Genomic DNA, 19,478 nt, shown 5'->3' on the forward strand with positions numbered 1-19,478 from the left:
GGAAACTTAGGCACAGGTTAAAGTCCAAAAAAATGATTTTTTTACTTAACCCAAAAAACATAATTGGTTAACTCATGCAAAAAGAATCAAAATCTTGGGCCCATAAAAGAGGTCAAAATAACAAAACTCTACTCAAAGTTGACAACACAACTGATAACTCAAACAAACTGACCTAACTTAAAGAGACAAAGGGGAAACTTAAATAGTGGCTGATCAGCCCACAAAAACAGGAGAAGGGGTAAAACACACAAAACCTAACTAAACCAAGCATAATGAACTCCAATTCCCCCCCATGGTCCTGAGTTATGGCATGAACCAATTTGTAGCCTTCCTTTAAAGCTCGCTCCGCCTGTTTTCCACCTCTTGGCTCCTTAATAAAGGGACTGGAACAGCTGCAACTAAGGTAACTCAGAAAACAAAAAATTAATCATACATAACAGTGTAAACTAAAATGTGCGCACTTATTTTAGAATGCAGCGTTATGTGGATATGTGAATTAACTCTAAACCAAAACCAGTTATTTATTGTGCTGTAAATAAATTCCCATATTTAAAGAAAGAAATGTGAATGCAATGTTACTTATAAGCCTCTACACTAACATGGTGGGTATTACCACTGTGTGGCTGTAAGTGCAGCCATCACAGTCACCTAGTGAGGAATGTGCAGAAAGGGCTATCTGAAGTGTAGCTGTCCATTGTATACAACAGCCTCAAAATTAAATCACTGGCCTTTATTTTGAAGCACGCTTAATCAAAACACCACAACTTTTCTAGCATGTGTAAAAAAACAAACCACATAACGCATCAGTTTACGAAATTTTTAGTTATTCCTACATATACGTGCACAACATGCAGATTTCAATGAGTAAAGTCCTCAAACTCTAAACCTACTCAGCTTCTTTCAGCTGAATCCATGTCATGTCTGGGGGGGAGGGGAATCAATCTACAGGGTCAGGGAAGGGGAGGAATGACACAGCACCCATCGCTCACCCACGCAGCACCGCTCTGCTTGTGACAGTAAACCCTGCGATGATGGGAGGAGTGTGTGACAGAATGGGGAAGAAAAGCGATAGGGTCTCTCCATCACAGCCAGGCCCCTGTCAGCACGTCTCAACTGCTTTTTTATACTCAACTTTCTGAAATCAAGCCCCTCCCCCAGCAAAAAATAAACTACCCATTGTAAACCAGCCACGTCATTTTCTGTCTCTCTCCACCTGCAGATGTCCGTGCTAATGAGAAAGTATTTACTGTGGTAATCATTTCCCAAAGACAAATCTGGGCTGTCTGGTGAGATCTCACGGTGGAAGGTAAAAGAGCAACGAAGAGCTGATAATTCAGATAAGCTGGAATTCTTTCTCACTGCAGCCCTCATCACCCTATCCTAAATCCAATCTAATTTCAATGAGTTTTGCATTCTCACAAGCCTGTAACTCATCTAATATGTGCAGCACCCTCTCTTTTGGGGAGAGCAGATAATCATTTTAGAAGCACCATCATTTCATCTCTCACTTTTTCCACCCTAGTGACTTTGAGCAATATTTCAAGAATCTTAAATGCGTGGACGTGAGGGGACTCCCTATTTCAAGTGTGAACCTTTGCTTCTGCTGTTAGAACAACTTTTTTTCCGCACTCTGCCAGTCAGTGGAAAAGCAGGTCTTCAACAGCAGCAGCATTTTTGATATTGTGAGCCAAGGTGGATTCTTAAAATGTGATTTAAAAAAAAAACCCCAAAAAAATCACGTGAAGCACCCTGCTTAGTACGATGCAAGTGATCAGAGAGCAGTCTTTGCTTCTTAGCACTTCTCTGTTTATGGGCAGCAATCCATAAGCCTCAGCTGAATACTAAGTGGTTATCAGAGATGGTGGCAGTCTAAGGACCAGAAAGAAGCACAAGTAGCAGCTGTGTTGTGGTCTATCGCGTCTCAATGAGTCACAGAGCCACTAACTTTGACCACAAACCCAGCACTATTGCTTCAGAGCGCAGTGCGTCCCTTTGTACAGCCATTTTTCTTCATTATATAAACCCCAGATATCAGACAGTGGAACCATGTCAGCCACAGCCTACAATTGCCTGGCCATCATAATTTATTGGCCTTAACAAAGAACTATAGCTACAGAAATTAATAACACTTAAAAAGAAGTGGCTAGAATGAGCCAAACCTTAAACTACAGTTAAAATGTGACTGAATATGGCGACCTAAACGTATACATTTAATCCAGATACTTTTAAAACCGTTAAATCAAAAGAACCCTGACAGAACGTGTTAACGAGCTAACCACGCTAACGCGTTGAGTTTTCAATCTTGTGGGAAACAAATTAAACCCTATGATTCCATAATAGAACCACCTTTACCAGAAACAACTTGAATTTTGTAGGACATTTGTCCCACCGTTCTTTACAATGTTGCTTCAGTTCATTGAGGTTTACAGACATTCATTTATGCACAGCCCTCTTAATTTCCCACCACAGCAGCCAAGTCCATCTGAGGTCTGGACTTTGACTGGATCATGTTGAGTCTTTGTTGGGATGTCCTCTACTGGGAAGATTGTGGGGTTGTGTTAACACATACCTGAATGCTCCAGACCAACATATTGCCAAACCTCCAGCTTTTATAGAGGTGCTCACACTTGCTGATGATCAGTTAATTAAGTGCTTTTGAACAGCAACTCCTGGCTGCTACTTAAGATCTAAACTTCCCAATGCATTTTATTCTTTTTCACATGACTGCAAATGTCATTAGCATCTGATATTTTTAAGATTTTCTTGACTCATTATCAACAGTCAAAATAAAACGTTACAAGAGTCTTCGATGTAACAAAATGAAATGCACGAGTGAACACTGTATCACAACAAAGAAAAGAAATATGTGAAAGGTCAACAGTGAATCAAGGAACAAGATGAAATCTAACATTACTCAGCATATAGTGTATGTCCCATCTTTATTATATAAATCTACTCAGCACAGTTTATAGGCTTCATTCATATCTGATTGCCCATCAGTAGTAGAAACCCATTTCAAATGCAAATGCATTTGATATTAGAATTCAAAAGGGTCGGTATAGTCTTACATGTCGTATGCAGATTTATTCATTTATGCTGTTTGGCTGGTGAATAGATAGATAATGGTATCCTTTCAAAGCAGATAACGCAACATCAGCATTACATTGGTTGCTAGGAGGAAAGTATGTGAATAGTTGAAGCAAAGCAGACTAAGTGGATGTAAGGTGGATTTAGGGCTCCAGGGAAATATAGAGCCTCGGGTCATAGGCTGATGAAACTAGGCTCTAATACTGACGGTCTTAGTTTGTATGGGTACAGTATGTGTTTGCAATTGGTCTTACACTCCTTTTTGAACCCTTTAGGCTAAAAATTGCCAGATTTATTAATTAATACATTACAGTGAAAAAAATGAATTTCTAGTTCTGTGTGTTGTAATTAAATGAATATAAAGACTTTTACAGAAACACATGCTCAGATGTTCGAGTCAGTGGTGTTTTCTGTCCAAGCATCTAGTCACATGTAAGAAAATAGCAGTTAAAAGAAAAATTACATGGTGAATCAGTGCCTTTTTCCACAAAGATTTTTGTTTTATTTCAAAAAGAGTATCTGAGAGTGTGTGACCCCAATCTCAAGTGCCTCTAATATTTTTTAAGTAGCAGTTCTGGTTTTCTAATTTTGCAAGTGTGTTGTCATCTTGTCAGCGGTCTGTAAGGATAAAGAATAAAGAAAATAATCTACAAGGATCTTAAATTTCAAATTGTTTCAAGTTGGTCCAGGGCAAGGTTGACATTAGAAAGTTCAGCCCTAATACAGCCCATTTTTCTGGCATCGTTGTATTTTTACTCAGTTGTATATAGCATTCGTATTCTATTTTTATCTTATTGTATATTTTTATTCTATTTTATTCTACTGTATATAGTATATTATTTTATTCTATTCTGTACAGCTGTGTACTGTATTTATTCTTATTGTATTCTAATTTTTGCGTCATAACTTTTGCACTGTCCACTTCCTGCTGTGACAAAACAAATTTCCCACGTGTGGGACTAATAAAGGTTATCTTATCTTATCTTATCTTATTTAATGCTAAATTACATGTCTCAGTATGGCAGGCCAGTATCACACACACTGGTGGGCAATAAATGGCTGCAAGAACCTACTTATGCTGAATACTAGTTTCTAAGGCCCAGGACGGATATTTTTCATATAAAGTATTATATCCAATAATATTTTTATTGATTTTATTTTTGAAAATGCTTGTTTCTGGTGATGTTTTTTTTAAAAGGTTTTATTGCTTACTTTTAAAATCATAAACAATATTGCACCTAGCTACTTAACTGAACTCCTCAGCCTGTATACCCCTAGGAGAGCCCTAAGATCATTGGGCCAACTGCTCTTGGTACAACCTAGGTCCCGGCTGAAGACCAGAGGTGACCGTGCCTTTGCTGCACCTGGAACAATCTTGCAGCTGACATTGTCAGAGTTGGCTGTGTGGCAGGCAGGCAGGCAGGAGTGGGGGACTTAAAATGCAGGACTCAACACGGAAGTCAAACTTAAAGCGCAGCTTTATTGCTGGGACAAAAATTCCAAACATAACTCAAAATAACACCTTAAACTGAGAACGCAAAGCTACTAACAAACACTTGGAGCCAAGAGACAAACGACTGGAAACACGGCAGCAAAACACACAGCTAGTTGAGGGTATGGCACAACAGGGAACACAGGGCTTATATACACAGGGGAGTAATCAGGGAATGGAAAACAGGAGGGAGACACAGCTGGGAGGGTTTGGGCTAAGGAGACACGGGGAGCAAAGCTAGACACACTGACATGAGGCACAACCTTTCACAATAAAACAGGAAACAATTCACAAAGATGTAGACAAAGAAACAGACTTTACAAGGGCAGAACGAAACCAGAATGAGCTAAAACCTACTAAATAATACTCATCATCATCATCATACCATAGATCAAGAAAATACCCAAAAACACAAAATCAAACCAAAACGTGAGAACTGAAAATAGTGGGTCAAACTGACCCAGAACCGTGACAGACATTCGCGCATCTGAATCTATTCAATCTTTTAAACTACAGTTGAAAACTTGTTTATTTAATCTAGCATTCTCGGCTAGTTAGTTTTTATCAGGTAGTATTCTTTGTACTTTGCAATCGCACCTATATGCAATTTTAACTTATATTATTGTATTACCGGAATAATCTTCCAGTTGATAATCGCGTGTGTGCATATATTCAGTCCTTTAAATTGCGATTAATAACTTATTTATTATTTAACTTAGCATTGCCAATTAATTAGTGCTGTTTCATCTGGCAGTGCATTTTGCACTTTGCCATCGCATCCTTATGTAATTTAAAATTAATTTAAAACTATTGTATTATTGAGAAGCACTTTGGTGTACCTCTGGTCTTTAAATGAAAAATAAATTTGCGTTGTATTGTTGTTAAAGGAAGTTCAAATATTAACGCTCACTGTATTTATAATGAGTATACGTTTCCTACATTGTTTCTACTGTGACCTGTTCACAGAGAAGAGAGAATATGAAGTACATCTACTGATGTTTGCAAAAGGCTGTATGATCTCTCCAGGACCACCTGTACTGATGATGCTATTTGCATTTCTTACGCTCATTTTTTATGCGATTGTGGAAGCACGTGGGCCGGACATTCTTGGCACCTGCCTGGATAGCATGAGAGAAGACGGTGAATCTGCAGTGGTTTAGAATGAAGCAAACTCACACTTATGCTAAAGGGAAAAGGCAGCTGGGATTTCACAAACTGTAGAAACCCAAATGCTTCGATCGACCCCAGCCCAAGCTCGGATGACTTCACCAGTCAGAACACCAGTCCTTCCTAGAGGAAAAACACTGACTTTGAATTAAGAAAGTAGGACGGTCGACAGATGGGTAGCAGTTACAATATGTCCTTCCACGAGGTAAGAAGGAGCTGACAGTGATATTATTGATTATCTTTGAGCTTACTTAGCTTCTCTCTTTGATAGAATAATTGCTATCCTGGCAGGTCTCCAGTCTGCATGGTGTCCATGGACTGTACTGTCATTATATACTGTATATGCCCCCTGTATGACTTTGTAACCCTGATAAGCATACGTGCAAGCAATAGCTGCTCATATAACTGAGCTGCAAATCTACAGTAAGTCACTCAGCATATACTCTACACTCCAAGCCTACTGGTTTTTAAGCACCAGTACACAAAAATTGATTAAAAAAAATAGTTCATTTATTTTAATGCAGCCAGAGTTTAGAATCTAATCTCTGAGTTCATTACTTCCCACTAACATGATGCTTATATAATTGGGGAGTAATAAGTAAATATTCCCACCTGTAGGAGGATGTTGGGTTGATGGATGGGTTGAAAGAGAAGGTAGAGATACGGGAAATGACACATCTCAAATAGGCCACCAAATTATGAGAGTGTGATTTGTATATGATGTGAGGAGCGTGATGAAAGTTCCATTCACGATGCAGAGACACGTGACTTATCCAAATGTCTTTACTTCAGTAGTTTGATGGAAAAAAGAGGCGAAGCTGAGTTATAACTGAGTTCAAATTTGCCATTAGTAAGAGCTTTTCTGGTTTAACAAGTTAAAGTTTCATTCTTTGAGCCTTGAATTTGAGGAAATGCTCAAGTCATTTAAAATGGTGGTGTGTTTGATTTTAAAAAAGGGCTTTTTTTTATAGTACATAACCTTAAATAGACAACAATTTAGTCATTAGTCCTATGATAAACTAGCTGTCTGTCTAAGTCTTAGCTTGCCTTTATGCTGGGATGGCTCACCTCCCTGTGACTTCACACAGCATACATTTAATAGATGGAATAGCTTGGAGCTTTAACTGCTGTTGCTCTGGAAAATACCCTCTTCCACACTTAACCTGCACAGTCTGGGTCTTACTATTTATGACTGCTGTGATGCCATCTCAAGATTACTGTGGTGCTGGTATTAAACTGTGACAGGTAAAGCCTTTAGATGATGTATTTATGCAAGCCAAAAATACCAGTAGCACAGCTTTTAATTTTCTTATTAGATTATAATTTGTTCATTATGGCAAGACACCTGAGATACTGGAGACGCATTTTAACTAAAGAAAGCAGAGTCATGCGGGTTGTGGTGGCGACAGCAGCTTGATGAGACTGAGCCACGGCAACTGCAGAGAGAGGGGAGCGCACATGTACGGATATTCAGACCTCCTGGTGCATGCAGACAGTGAAAATCCTATTTGTCACAGAACTGTGTGGAGGCTTTAATTAATAAGGCTTGCGCTGCTGGAAAATTGAATTAGGTGATTACGGTAAATAATGTGGCGGTAATTCAAGGAATGGAATCGTAATCTGGGATGCAAGGAGATCGCCAGCTATGCAGGAAAAAGCCACACAGTACTCAGAGACTCTGACTTGACAAACAGTTCAACCAGTTCACACTGAACCCTTCACTAGCACCTAGTTAAGATGTCTGCGATCTGACTGAAACCCTAAACACATGACCGCAGCTTACAAAGACTCACAACAAAGATAAAGTTGTTACATATATGCAGCTCGTGATGGGCTGGTCATTGTCGTCATAGATTTGGCACAAGCCCGGATGCACTAATATGACACGTCAGCACAGTTTATCTTACAGATCTTTACATTAATCTGATTTCAGCTGGCTTCATGTAAGATAAGGCCCTTGGTCTCTTTTCTTATTATTCTAATGTCACTACATCAGACCAAGAAACATTTATGTATCACTGACGTTATTATAGTTAACTAAAACTAAACTAAAACAAAAAATAAAATAAAAACTAATAAGAGATAAAACCTCCCTTGCTCTTGTGCCTCTGAGAGCCTTAACCTGGTTATATACCTGGTAAGTTGTCTAAGGAGCTTGGAAAGAAAAGTGTCTGGACTTCTTTTTTAAAGACGTTTCACTTCTCATCTGAGAAGCTTCTTCAATGTTAAGGTCAAATGGTGGAGAGTCCCAGATTTAAGTCCTAGGGGGAGTGTCCCCCAAGAGGGTCATGAACCCCATGTTTGTCCTCTACCTAATCACAGGTGTAGGTCACAATCAGCCAAGGTTTCGGGTGAACCTGCTGTGAAACCTAGCCCCACCCTATCATGTGATATCCTGAGGTCAAATGGCCCAGGATGTGAGTGGTCGTTAAGACGTCTGGGATCTCAAAACTGGATTATAGATGGCAGACAGTTGGTGTCGTAAACCACCGCCTCTGTTCAAAGATGGTCGTTCACAGTGGACATCGATGGCTTCTTTCACTCCTCTTTCAAACCGTCTGTCTTCTCTGTCCAAAATGTGAACATTGGCATCCTCATCCAAAGGAATGACCTATGTCCTTAAATGCAGATGGGCTGCCGAGTCTTGTCCTGTCAAGGTAGCTGTTCTATGCTGTGCCTCGCGTTTATGAAGTGGTTGTTTGGTCTCTCCAATATGGAGGTCTGGTTTAGACCTCCAGGACTTAAATCTGGGACTCTCCACCATTTGACCTTAACATTGAAGAAGCTTCTCAGATGAGAAGTGAAACGTCTTTAAAAAAGAAGTCCAGACACTTTTCTTTCCAAGCTCCTTAGACAACTTACCAGGTATATAACCAGGTTAAGGCTCTCAGAGGCACAAGAGCAAGGGAGGTTTTATCTCTTATTAGTTTTTATTTTATTTTTTGTTTTAGTTTAGTTTTAGTTAACTATAATAACGTCAGTGATACATAAATGTTTCTTGGTCTGATGTAGTGACATGAGAGGTGAAACGTCTTCAAGCAACTCAGAGAAGTCCCGACGCTTTTCTTTCCAAGCTCCTTAGACTACGATGACCTGGATGACTGAGAACCTTCACAGACATACCTGATAAGTTACACTCACTAATTAAGTTCTTCTTAAAGTCATTCTGTCTGTGGTTCAGTGTACTCCTTCTAATATACCAACATGTTACTGTCTCTTCATGTTGGAAGTGTAAATTCATTCCCCATGTCCCCCTGCTCTCGCCTCATGTGTGTAAGGCTGCACATGTACAGCTCTGCTAGTCTGAGTCACCACACAATTAGCAATTAGCGTTTGGAGATATGTAACGAAAACATGTGCAACATTAAATTGTACCACGAAACTACGTGCTGCGCAGCAGGTGCTGCACATTTGTTGGCTGAACTCTTTGACGCCTCACACAGCATCATAACCCAGCTTCTATTTGCTGTCTCTTTATTCTGCTTACTTCAGCAACATTTTCAAGGAGACACACTCTGGTTCTCTCTCTCTCTCTCTCTCTCTCTCCGGAGAACTTCTCCCCTATACTCGCTGCCATGCAAACAGTCTCATTTTGGCGTGCATGCCCTCGTTTTCCCAACCAGCTCTCCTCTGCAGGAGGATTTCCGAGCAGAAATACTCTCTTCCTCCACATGGGAATCCCTCTGTTACAGTGACAAATATGTTGTCAGTGTCTGAGCTGGGAATACTGACAAATAGGTGTGCTCAAAATAGTGATATACTGCAGCGGTTAAATAAAGTTAAGTGTATGAATCAGACGGGGAGCTTCTATGCTTTATGTTGCATCACTCTGAGGTAAGTTATAGGTCTTCATTAATCACCACAGAGCTCTGTAGTGATATAAGGAATATGTATAATCCTGATGGATAAGCAGGTTCATTGTGTGCTTATTTACCTTTTGCTGAGAGATACAGGTCTGGATTGGTCTAGGTAGTAAATCCTGGTTTCTCTTCATAATTTAAAACTTTACCCAGCTGCAAATTTACACAACATGAAATTTAGCCGGATGCAGTCACACAGGGACTGCAGCGACCAGCAGCTGTCTTTAATAATCCTGTAACTGTTGGGTAGCTAGCATATTTTCTATTCTGAATTCAAAACAAAAAGGCAAAATTAAATGGAAATTCAAACAAAATGAAAAAACAAAACAAAAACCACCGTGTGGAAGTGTCTGCCTTCCTTTTAATGACAAGCTTTCTTTCACGTTAATAATAGACCATTGAGTACATTTTGTGAATTGTAATAGTAACAAAGAAAGCTCATGCTCGTAGGGCTAATGACTTGCCAATCACAAATCTGTCGCCTCTATGAGCGAGTGCTTTCACAGAGACGCCCCCCCTCCCTTCATAAAATCCAGTTTCAGCACAAAGATGGCATCGAGACAGTTATGACATTACAGTGGCTTCATTTAGTGAACAACTTGACGCTGAGTTGGAAGAAAGATGAACACAATTCATGTCGCGACACCAGGTGCGTCAGTTCCATGTCTCTGGGATGTTAATGTTTTGTCATCAGCTGACACATTTCGATAGATATCATTAATTTCTCTGGCGTGTCGTTACAAAATGGCATGTCATTGTGTTTCCATCTGTTTTTTTATGCAAAGGTCACCTACATTGGCATTCTGAGGCAGAATTAAATTCCCATCACTGAGAGAGAGAAATCAGTTTTCGCACAAGGGACCAAACAGGGCCAAGACGGCCCTGTGAAAAGTTCATTTAAATTATGGATTGCAGTCATTCCTGTAGCATTTTTCAACATAATTGTTTTGAGTTTCCCTGGTACAGAGTAAAGGTTAATTGTATAATTAAATAGCTGTTACTGCCATTGCTATTGTCAGTATACCAAATGGGAAAGCACTGCATCGGTGTTCGATTTCAAATAAATGATGATGAAAGAGATATGAACCTACATCACATTTTTCCACCTATTAAAATATTTGCAGTTACATTTGGACGAACTTGTCTGTTTAACAATTATTGGGGACTTCTAGGGACATCCTTTTGAGAAAAGCCAAAAAAAGTGTTGTTGTTTTTTTTTGTTTTTTCCCCAGCGTTCACCCCTCTCTGAAAGCCGTTCTCTTTTCCAAGGCATCTGCCTGAGATACAGAAGTGTCTTTGTGACATTTTCGCATGTCTCCTCCTCCCATACATCATTTACTAACATTGCATGCACCAAGGCAGGTGTTGGGGAGAGGATAGGCATTCCTTCATAGGCTCAGGCCCAGCCTGGAATACTGGAGTCACTTTTCCCACCCAAGGAATAAAGCCTTGCCATCGCAGCTCAGACTGGTCCCATTCTCTTCCATTGAGTCTCAAGGTCACAATCCCATAGCAAGGGGTCAAGGTGATAGGCTGGCAGCCGTATGCCTCATGCATATGGATGGCAGATGCTCCATCTGCTCTGCTGGAGAATGCAAATTTGCAAGCCTCTTTCTCTGCTCTCTTTTTCTGCCTCAAAGGGCAACCCTGCCAGACCTTACATGGCATCAGTTCCACTTGTTGGTCGCAGAGTGACGATTTATGCAAAACTGTAATAGAAATGCAAGTCATCGCCCCACACCAAGTCCTCCAACCCTCCCACTATAGCTCCTTCGCAGGCAACTCTTATTCATTTCTTCCCGACAGTGTGTATTGTCGCTTCAGAAAATTAAATCTAGGTTGTTTTATTCTATTGCTGCACTTATTCTGGGGAAAAAGAAAAGACTGTTGTTCAGTAACAGTCATCTGATATTGATTGGTAGTCTGGGCATGAATCAGACATATTAGAAAGAATAATGTTTCTCTTTGCCCTGACATATTCTAGCAAGAAACATTAATCACAGCGTTTGACCCTGGTGCGCTAGATCTGTTCTTCTTTGTGTTTTAAAGAATGAGATGAAGAATTAGAACAAGCACCCTTTGTCAGGAATACTCTGCTGTTTACACTTTCACATTTAGAAACTCCCAAGGTCAAAAGTACTTTTCTCTGGTTTCTACCTCATACCTAAACTGGACTAGTTAGAGGTTAAGTGGCTTCCTCTCTGATGGGACTGTGGCTGCTCACGGGGAACTCTGAACAAGTATCTGCTGAAGAACATAAAGAAATAAAATGCAGAAAAAGCAGCATCATGTTTTGTGCAGTCAGGTTATTTCTAAAACAATCCATACCAGCACTTTTGAGCTCCAGATGGGAATGAGCATGCTCAGAGCTGAGGTTTGTGGGCACAGTGTTCTGTGGCTTTGTCACTAAAGCAGCTGATTGGTGCACCATTTGACCGATTGCCTTCAAGGGGTCAATACTGTGATTATTTCTATGCAAAGCTCATTGCGGACTGTGGGCACCGGGCAGCGGTTCAAAGGTGATATCTAGAGGTCACTGCGTGTTGAGGCCTTTGTTCAGGCTGCCCTCGTGCCACACGAGCGCTCATGGACAAAAACGTCACAAGAAGTGGGGCGTGTGTCTTTAAAATGCAATACGTCAATAACCAAGATGGGCTTCAGTGGTGAGATTTCATGGTGTTAGCCAAGCTGCCACTTGGTCCACGGATTCTTGATCCCCATGTGGTTTGTCTTTAAGCTCCTTCTTACTGGGTGGATAGGGAGGGGGCATGCTGAGGATTGGCTGGTGAGCATCGACTCAATCCTCTTTTGCAGTTGTCACCCTGATGTGTTTAAGAGGACTGCATTGTCTCATTCCTACCAAAGGACAGCTGGTGTAGGCTTTTGTGAAGCATTTTCAGCAGAGCTTTGCTATTAATCTAATACAACATCCAAACTGAGACTTTCATGAATGCCTCCCTGTCTGCGTGTCTTCATAAAAGTTCGAGCAAGTAAATGCGTCTTCTGGTTTTTGTTTTCTTGTTCTGCTGGCTGTTGACGGGGAGGAGTCATGGGCAGGGATTTTATAAACAATCACATCTTGTCTTTTCCAGAAACCCTCTCATCCAAGCTGATGTTCTGCGATGGCTGAGTGTACAAGCAAAATGTTCACTGGAGGGGAAAATGACAATAAAGATGACATGTTGACTCTAAATGAAAGTCATCTGCAGTCAGGTGATAATAATAGGCTCAGGACAGTGAGATCCAGGCCCTGCGAAGGACAAAAATCCCTGGAGTGAGGGTAGATAAAGGCAGATGAGAAGATAAAACGTCCTTTTCCCTTTGGTTTAGTAAGTGTTATTGAATATGTGAATATGCATGATCTTGAGAACATCTCAATATCACTTTGTAACTTTAGCCTGCTGAGACAAAGTTGGTCATTTTCTCTTACAGTTAATTTCATGATGCAGACTATGTGTGCTACAGTGTGGCTAACACTCTGTTTTATCCCTCAGTCCTTTACTGTGGAGGCTCCATGCAATACTAAGGCCTTTTTAGTATCATACACTAATTTATATCATAAAGAAGTCTGAGGGGAGGTTCCTGGGTGGGCTTGAATCTTGCTGTGGAGAGTTTGCATGCTTTCCCTGTGCTTGTGTGGACCCTCACCAGGTAATCCGACAACCTCAAACAGTACAAGATGCACATTTGTGAATCTAAACTGATCATGGATGTGAGGTAGGTCAAGTGTTTGAAGTGTATAGAATAAAATACTGCATGAGGGTGTGGTTAAAATGTAACTTGTAGTTTAAAGCTCTTTGACAATAAAGACAACCAAAGAAAAAAATGTGAGTACATTGATCTATTTATCTCGCCTACCTCGCACTTAGTATGTCCACCAGTGAAAATGTGTCTCCAGAGGACTATTTCCTGTTGTTGGCCACGTTCGGTGAATGTCCTGTGTTAAAGTTGCTGTGTAGAATCCAATTTTTCCAGGGTCAATAGTCTAATATCTAAACCTAATATCTTTTGAGTGAGGCATATACCCCCACAATCTGAGTACAGAAGATAACAATTTCTGCCATTAGAGGTTCAACATACACATCTGTGGATTATGCATCAAATGTTTCTCTCTGTCTGTTTTAGCTCTGACAACCAATCCAGGCGCACCTTATGACAGTGGGATAGACTCCAGAATACCCATGACCTTTAAGTGATAAGCAACAAAGAAGATTGACGGACGGACGGACGGAGAGAGGGATGGAGGAGGGATGATTATAGCAGATACTTCACTCTTGATCGATTAATTTACATGAGTACAGGAGATTCAATACATATTATTGAGCACTAAAGCTGAAATAGATTAGACTTGAATTCACCTTTAAGCTTTTACTTTGCTGAATCATATTTTCATTAACTACCCTGTTTTTTCTTTTAAAACAGCCACAGGCAGATGAATAATACAGTATGTGCACACAATAACAGCACATGACTCTGCCAGAAGTTATAACATGCACTAACATCAAACAAAGCAACACTTACAACTGGAGTCTCGAGAGAAGCTGATGAGATTATATGGATTAAGGGCATGCTGGTGGGACATTTGTATGCAAACACTATGACTGAAGCATGTATAAACACTGAAGACTATTTTTGCCTGAGAATCCATCTAGGGTTTTTTTTTCTCCCAGAGAGAACCCCAAGAGAATAAAATGTGAGAAGTTTGAGAGTCAGAAAGAAAGATGGCTGTCATGTCTAGCATGAAGGTTACACAGGCAAGCTGTTTTGAGTGGGAACACTTTTCAAGCTGGGAAGAGTTCCTCATGGATTTTTTATTTTTTTTGTCTCTAAACCAGCAACTGAAATCACCTCCGAGCTCTCGGGCTGCTGGAACCTGATTATGAATCTTCACAGTGATTCCCGGCAGAGTGTCCCAGGAAATGAATCCATCCATTCGCAAATCAGTTTCACTCCCAGCTTTACCCTGCAGGTGCTCAGTGGCCACAGGAGGTTATCCACCACTGTACTTACCAAGAAATGGCAGAGAAGGCGAGAGCAGATTCTTGATCCGTCTTTGATGTCGCCCTACCCACATCCCCAAACTCTCCACCTCTCAGTGTTCCCGCCATAAATCCTTCCATTTGACTGAACAGCTGACCTCTCTCTCAAACTTGGGCAAAAGCTGCAGAGGATTCCACGGAGAGCTCATGCTTGGTTACTAGGCAGATATCATTAATATTTAAAGACTGTGTTCTTGTGCATGTTGTGGTGTAAATTCATTTCTTTAGTGGTGCAAAAGCTACACGCTCTCTTGGGATAAAATAGGGAGACTCCTCGGGATGTGAGATTGCTCCGCTGAAATTGTCACACACAGCTGACAGAATACAGAGGAACCCACTTACTCTGTGTTTGCTTATTCATATCCTGAAGCCAAAAACCTTTGAGCACATACACAAAGACACTCTGCAGCCTGTGGCAGGAATGTTTCTCAGCTGTTGTATGTGTGCTAGAAGTCTGAATTTAGTGCATACAGGTAGACTTAAAAAAGGCTGATAGGCATGTGTCCTATTGTTGGGATGCATGACTGAAGACGGTGAAGGAGGAGCGAGCGTAATGAAACACCTCTCAAATCTGTTACATTGGAAGAAGGCAGTTAGACGGGGAGAGAAGGAGGTGGAAAAAAGAAAAAGAACATGTGAGAAAGTGATCAGGGTGTGTGAGCAAGAAAATGCTGCCAAATCTGCCCAGCAACCACTTTTAGTTTAGCAACCACCAGCTGACTGACTAAGAGCTTTGTTGCTCCATTTGACCTTTTCAACCTGTAATGTCAGTGTTGCTGGTAAAAGCTGAGCTGCTGCATTAGCTCCAGGAGCTGACTGTAGACTGTCATGTCTCACACACACACACACACACACACACACACACACACACACACACACACACACACACACACACACACAAATATATGTATATCTCTATGTAAATATACACGCACACTGTCATAACAGGCTGTCAGAAAGAAGAGAGCGTCAAAGGAGTACTGAATGATGAGTAATTACTGTCACTGTAGTAAGAGAGAAAACTACACTACAGCATCAGACTGTACATTGCTACACTGCCTGACAGGACAGGGAAAACAAAAAGGGAATATATATTTTCCTTATAATTTCAGATCTGGAATAATATTCCACCTGTAATGAAAAACTCCATTGATGAAAAGTAGCCTTTTTGGCTAATTACGCAGCCATGGATTGTTTTGTCTTCTGCTCTTAAACAAAAATTTCCCCATATTTAGCTACTCTGCAGATTAGTTTTCTATAATCTGTTTCTTGTTTTTTGGCCACTAACTTGGGCTACACCCGTGTCTAATAGCCAAAAATGAAGCTTTATTAAAGTTTCCTCTGTGTTATCAACGGGAGATGAAAGTAAAACTGATTTGCAGCAGCACCACAGTCCTCAGGTGACATGTTAGAAGACAGATTGGTCCCTGCATCCTTTAGTGGCTCAGCCTTCTTGTGCTGGACAATGCTCCCTCACTCAAACAAATGGATAGTTCGCTTTGTGGGAGGAAAGAGGGACGTGAGATCTGAGACTAACAGGAAATAAACAAAAGTAGGGAAGGAGGAAGGGCAGGGCAGACTGCGTGAAAGGTGGGGCAAAAGATGGAGAACCCGTCCTCTCGAGGCAGATGGTTTATAAAAAGAATTCAGTTCTGGGAGCACGATTTGGCAAAAGGTTTGATGCAGCGGTTGAACGGTGCTGGAAAAAACACACCTTGGATTAAAAACCTCACCTTTTTGCTTTATCAGCTGGGTGCAAAGTGGGCTTACGAATCTGTTTTCTTCATCATAGCAGGCGACTCGCACTTTAACGAGAGTTGGGAGTTTGGTTCGCAGTGGCTCTGGCCAGCCAGCGCCTCGGCCTGCTCCCCGCAGCATCACTTGGCTCGTGCTCAGCTGACTGTCAGTTGTCCTGACAGCCTGACCTCCCGGAGGCTCACACAGCCAAATGCCACATCACACCAGGCTCGGCTCCGGCCCGCAATCATTTTCACACACACACTCCCCCAACCCCTGCTATTGACAATACCTGGAAATGAGAGCTATTTGATTGTTTATCTCTGTTTCTGCAGTGTACAGAGAGTAGAAAGAATAAAATGTTATCATTACACACACTGCCTCCACCGGGAGATCATAAGTATTTGTTCTATAAATCCAAAGCACTCCTACAGCTGCACATTCCTATGACAAGAGCTAATTTCAGTGATGCTTACTTGTCTCTAATTCTCTGTACACCTGGCAGTCTTCAGAGCAAAAGTTTTTTTTGTTCCGTCCAGCTGCTGAGACATTAAAGTTTGGGTTTGTTGCTTTACCTCGCAGCCTATTTTGAAGCTGGTTATGTTATCTAGAGCTCAGCAGACGCAGTGTTTCATTCTGTGATGAGATGACAAGCCCTGATAAACTGCAGTGTTTACTGCACAAGTTAACAGAGCCAATCAATAGCAGCACTCGATACCTTGAATACAGAACGGCTGAAGTAAGAGTATATCATCACCTGGGGTAATGAGAAGAAACGGAGGTCTTTATAGAATACATTATTATGATAAACAAGAAAGAAAACAAAGGCTTTTCATTAAACTTTTTTTCTCCATCAAGTGCTATGATCTTAATAGGTTACTACTGGAATCAGACCAGGAGCACAAATGATACAAAAAGAGGGACAAGGACATGAAGGCAGGACATGATGTGGTAAAAAAAAAACACACAATAAGGAAAAAAGCATGAACAGAAGCATCAACTAGTTCAGGCCATCAACCCAAGGTAAACTGTATCACACAGAGGTGACATGCCTCAGTCACCTCAAGTCATGTGCAAACACACGTTCACAATTTGGAGATCTATTTAAGAAACAAAACCTCTCATCTCTTCCTCTAACATGCCAGCACAGCTGCTGCCCAGGACCCTCAGCCCACCTGCAGGCTCTGGGGAGATATTTACTCACACTTACCCTTCCATAGTTTTATATGCAATATATTTGGTGAGAATGAAGGATAGTTCACCGCTCTATCACATTGCTAATGTGGAAAAGCAGAGAGTTCCCAGGGCATAAAACATGAGGTATCCAAAAACAAAACAAAAAAACAACTGCCAATGCCAAAGTGGAGATTTGATTGTGGATCATAGCGAAATGTGATGGACATCTATATGTTTTTATACTATTTCTATCATGTACTTTCTATTTTGAATATAATAACCATTCTATTATTTTGAAGTGCACTTTACACAGCGTCCCAGCTGTTTTTTTCACACGTGTCTGGCCACAGACAAAAATAAGCGCAGACAGATGTGGCACAGACAGAATGTGTTTTTTTGCTGCTGCACTTGGAACCCTTCACACCTCTGTCATGATATAAGTGTGGATTCCAGTACAACCTTTTGGGGGCTTAATGGAGTCGAGTGCATTAGGTACAAGTGCAGTATCAAGGCTTCTTAAAAACTTGGGCCAGTGCAGGAGGACTTTTTGGCACTCTGGAGTTGCAATATGAGCACTTGAGGAGCAGATCAAACATGAGGAGGAGTGAGAAAAGATGAAGCAGTGTTTGGTGGACTTCCAGGATGCAGGCCTTGGAGTCTGTGTACTGTAGCCTGGATGCAAATATTCTACGAAACAGCATGTGATAGAGCTGATTAGCATGAATTTAAGAAAGCAGAGTGAAATATTTTCCAATGAGTGAATTATTCTCTGGTCACGGTAAATCCAAACAAACATGTCACTTTAAGCATGCCAGTGCTTTCAGTATATCTGTCTCATCTTTGGCTCTTGGCCCATAAGAGGGAAATCAAATTCTTTACAAGCCGGTCCTGTTTTTGTTTTGATTTTTTAAAGCTAGATGTGTCGTTTTTATCAAGCGGGAGAAATGAGGCATCTATATTTAACTTTGGAGAGCTATTGAGCAGGATGGTGCATGCGGGACTGACTCAAAATAAACTAGAATGACTGTGTTTGTGCCAGAGGAGGAACGTGTCACACTGTGCAACAGTATTTCTCATTAATGCGTTTTTAATAGCTTTTGGAAACAATGCACTTTTGCTTCCAAAAGCCACAATGTGGGAGGAATCCAGGCTGCAGTGGTCACATTTTTCAACACATTGTTTTACATATGCAAACCGAAGCTTTACAGAGAGACATAAACAAAGGCTACGCACTCATCGGATTAGCCATGATTTTAAAAAAAGGTGAGGGATTTCATTGTGAGTCTACTGTTGGAGAGCCACTGTCTGTGAGCTCTCTGTGGCACTGAAGTCACTGCTGCTCAATAAAGAAACTTTGATCTGTAGATACTTGGAGGTCCTGGTTTCATTTAGGACCTAACACACGTTTAAACAACTACTTATTTATTTAGTTATATATTTATTTTAAATGGTAGAGTGGTACATTGAGCCTTTCAGAAGTGCAGAGGTTTTCTTTGGCTGCAATGACCTGACTCATGAAGATAACTTAAATCAGATGATCTGACGCCTTAGAGTAGAAAGTATCAAAAACCCACTTTTTCTTGTGCGCATCCAATATGCAGACATCCTTGTATTTCCCTCCACCTTCATTAAGCGACTTGGAGTGTGTAGGTCCAGCAACACAACCCATCTGTCTCCATCTGTCTATGAGGACCAGAAAAGACATATAGACCTGCAGATAAGCCCTCTTCTTCCTGCCTGCCTATCTACCTCCTAATTTTCTCTTCATGTCACCAAAGGTGGCTTTGATGATAGACGCTCCTGCTCAGCCTGCAGCACAGTATGAGTCCTGGTAGACATCTACAGCTGCTTTGAAAATCAAACTAACAAGGTGCTTGTGCAGCTCCTTATGTGCTTTGCGCTCATGTGATTTCTACCTTG

Source organism: Rhamphochromis longiceps, linkage group LG5 (genome assembly GCF_057381845.1).
Source record: "Rhamphochromis longiceps isolate RC_006_pf linkage group LG5, R_longiceps_female_GT1.1, whole genome shotgun sequence".
NCBI classification, from domain to species: domain Eukaryota; kingdom Metazoa; phylum Chordata; class Actinopteri; order Cichliformes; family Cichlidae; genus Rhamphochromis; species Rhamphochromis longiceps.